General features: G+C 33.1%; 1 non-coding gene across 1 annotated transcript; it reads right to left on the minus strand.

The window, feature by feature from the left end:
* Window positions 1–844: 844 nt before the first annotated feature.
* TRNAD-GUC (transfer RNA aspartic acid (anticodon GUC)) lies at window positions 845–916 on the minus strand. Its single transcript has one exon. It is a non-coding gene; the product is annotated as a tRNA-Asp (tRNA).
* Window positions 917–3,998: the final 3,082 nt, after the last annotated feature.

Below are 3,998 nucleotides of genomic sequence, written 5' to 3' on the forward strand. Positions count from 1 at the left end.
AAAACACCACGCTTGCCTGACGTGTTGGTGAGTTTGGAATCAGCCACCTTTTACGTGAGTAACAGACGCTGTTTGTAGCCGCCCACTCTAGGTCAGACGCTACAGCTTGTTTAGTTCAATGGGGGTATTTTATTTCCCTCAAACCTTGTATATCTGCCAAGTATTCCCCTATTCACCACCTGGGGACGCACCCTTTTGCGGTTACCGGCTCCGCGAAGGACATGGATTATGAAAGCGGGGGAAGGAAGGAATGGAGACGTTTGGAAGAGACCTTTATCTAGCAGTTGAGAAAACAAGGCTGAATAAGAGAAGAAGAAGACTTCACAAAAGTCAACAGATGGAAGAATTGATGAAATGTGGATGTTCAAACATGGGCAGAATGGTGCTTGTTTCACAGTGTGTGAAGTGGCCACTTAAATTTATTGCAACAGAGTGAAAAAACATTTTTGAGAAGGGATAATGGAAGTCTCAGCATTTACAGGGCTTGTGACCTGTCGTTGGCCAGAAAAAGTAGCCACTTTACACAATGTGTTACACTCAATATTCTGCCCATGCATAAGTATTCGCTTTTTCTTTCTCGATAATGTTTTTTCCTCTCTGGTGCAATACATTTTAACCAATTTAAGTCAATTAATTTTTAAAAACTTTTGAAGAAGTTGTTTTTGCTTAACCGCTTTATTTTTTTTTTAAATAAGTATCTAGAATTTCCAAACATAACAAGAATAATTTAAAATTAATAAAAATAATTCTAATTCGTCACTCTTTATTATTGCATACAAAATTTCAAAAAAAAATTGTGTCGTTTCCCTATTATGAAAGCAGTCAATAAGGAGGAAAAAAAAATCTCCCCGGCGGGGAATCGAACCCCGGTCTCCCGCGTGACAGGCGGGGATACTTACCACTATACTACCGAGGAATATGAACAAAGCGAGAGTTTTTTGTATTAAATGTTTTTAACATTAAAAACCACTCAAATGATTACTTTTAACGATCATTCTTATCTTTCTGTACAAGGTCAAACAATAAAACGTAATGCGATTATTTTTTACTGATTGATATTGATTTAAGTAATAATAAATCGGGAAATTAATTTATTTACAGTTGTTATGTTGGCAAATTAAATAAAAAAATCACCATTAGATTTTTTTTTTCATTTTATTTTCTATTTTTTTTTTTAAGTTGGCATATATTATTTAAGTATTATTTTATTTTATTTCGAATCTTGAAATAGAGCACACATAAAATTCTTATGTGTGCTCTAAAAATAACTCTGTCAGCCTCGTGGCGTAGTGGTCAGCGCGTTTGCCTACAGTACAAGAGGTCTAAAGTTCGATTCCCGACATGGTTGAGATGAAATATTTATTTAGAAAGGTGTTTTTATACTAGAATATTTTATCCCTGGACTAGCACCTGAACCGCACGACTGATCATATTACCTTCATGTAACAAAAAATATCAAGATTGCTGCGATTGGTGTACCAATGCAGTGCCCTATGCACCATTAGGTGCGAAAAGGGAATGATGAGAATAATAATAGCAATGTACGTATATTTAATTTACAAGTTATTTTACGCGCATTCCGTAAACTTCTGTTTGAATTTTGTTTTTTTTTTCTTCATAAATCTTATTTCCCATTCCATAATATTGTTTACTGCTTTAATAAAATAGAATTTTGTGTCTGTGCCTTTTTTAATAGGAGTCTGATTTTAAACCTTTTCTCTGGTATTGTAATTAGTATATAAACAAATATTTACACTTACTTTAATTAAGCAAGAAAGGCGATTTGCTCATGAATGTTAATAAATTGAATGCAATGGTTTTTGGAAGGGATGAAAATATAACTAAATGTGAGATCAGGGTGGACGAAGATATTCTGAATCGGGTAAAAGAATTTGTGTATCTGGGAGGTATGTTTACCAGGGATGGAAAGGAGGGTAAGTGCCTGGAACAGGGTGAACGGTGTACTGAAATCTACTTTGTCAAACCAATGTTTATAGCGGGAGGCTAAACTAGCAGTTCACAATGGAGTTCTAGTGCCAACTCAACATTCAATACGGAAAGTCAATATAACATATTTAAGATTCATAAAGTAGACACTCTTTATTAAATAAATTCCATTACACAAATTTATAAAGAAGAAAAAATAAAAGAATTTGAGATGAATAAGTCACTCAGATACCAAAATAATATTAAAATTCCTAAATTCCACACAAGTCATGGTCGAAATAGCTTTGTCTTTAAAGGTGTAAAAAATTATAATAATCTCCCCGATGAACTAAAAACAATTAAAAATAATATATCAATAAATAAATTTAAAGTTAATCTAAAAAAAAATTTTGAACACTTGTAAAAACTGCATTAAATGTTAATTAGTTTGAATGTATTATTTTTTTTGTTTTTTTCTTTTAATATTCCATGTTTTTTTTTTCTCATATACTCATATTTTTACTTATATTCAAAATTATAAAAACTCTTATAAATAAACAACTACAACAGTGTAAGTCACTCTCCAAGCACAAGAGTTAGTCTCTTTTTTTAGAGAGTTACAGTGATAACATTTACTAGATGTATAAAAGTAGATCTGTATAGAATTTTAAAGAAACATGTACCTTTTTTGAAATTTATTAATAAAAATTTTAAAAAAATTGTATCAAACATATAAAATAAATACAACTTTCCAGAAACACTGCAAAAAATAAATAAATCAACAAACAATCACTAATGTATAGGAGCAAAGAATGGAATTAAAAAAATGATAATGAAAGTAGAGTAAATGCTGTCGAAATGCGATCCCTCGGGCGAATGTGTGATAAAACTATGTACACAAATGTCGAGATCCGTTTAATGTTGAGACATGCATTATCTACAGAATCAAGAAAGGGGTGCTGCGTTGGTTTGGACATGTAGAGCGAATGGACAGCGAAAGAACGGCTAAAAGGATCTACGATGCGAATGTTGATGGATGCAGAAAACGAGGAAGACCGAAAATGACATGGCACGATCAAGTGGCGGCCTCCGTAGTGTAGTGGTCAAGACGCTTGACTCACGCACGGAAGGTTCCGGGTTCGATTCCCGGCGAGAACACAAAAAAATAATAATGTGATTTTTCTCAAGCCTGGGTATTCTGTGATGTAATTCACCACAATTATTGGGGCTCCTGACCTGTTGTGGTGCAAAAATAAATCAAAAAGTTCATTAAACGCCTGAAGATGGACATGTCAAGAGTAGGAATAATCGGCGTGCGTGCATGAGAAGATGTATGAATATAGAGGAAGCGAGGTCTGTATGCAAAGATAGAGTGATATGGCGTATTTTCATTCTTCAAACATTTTTTTAATCTTTATACATAACGCAATTTTAGGAATCAGTTTTTGTAGGGCACATCAAACTTTAAAATTTGCTAAGACATATCACGCTTAGTATTTTTTTTTCTGATTTAGTATTAGTTTATTTTAAAGCTTTGACAAAGAAACAGTCATGTTCTTAAACCGATCGACATATTAAATTTATAATAGTGATTTTACATCAAGTAAATAAATAAGCAGTTTATTATTTAAATTATGAATATAATCGTGGTTCCGGGTTCATAGATTACTACACTTCAATAGGAAGGTATTCAGCTTATAGGGAACAAAGAAAGCCCCACCGCTCCATCTCATAGGTATCTCATCTCGTCCCTCTAACTATTGTTCACCTACAAACATCCTTCACTCAGCTGTAACGATTAATCAACTTGACTCAGTCCTATAATCAAACCATTATAATACCACCCTCGGAGAATCATCTCATGCCTAATTAGCTCTATTTAACAAACCATTGTTTATCTTGTAAATCGTGTTAATATTTATGCCAATGTTTGTAGATTTGATATTCTGAAAATAAACATATGCGATGTCTCCTGTTGACAGCACCTAGAGTTTTCTGCAAAAGTTAAGGGATGTAACAAATGGATTTGGAACCTATTTAAATAGTAAGCGGGGGTATTAATAATAATAATA

The sequence above is a fragment of the Micrasema longulum genome, unplaced genomic scaffold (genome assembly GCF_059751315.1).
Source record: "Micrasema longulum isolate JH-2025_06_02 unplaced genomic scaffold, ASM5975131v1 h1tg000856l, whole genome shotgun sequence".
NCBI classification, from domain to species: Eukaryota; Metazoa; Arthropoda; class Insecta; order Trichoptera; family Brachycentridae; genus Micrasema; species Micrasema longulum.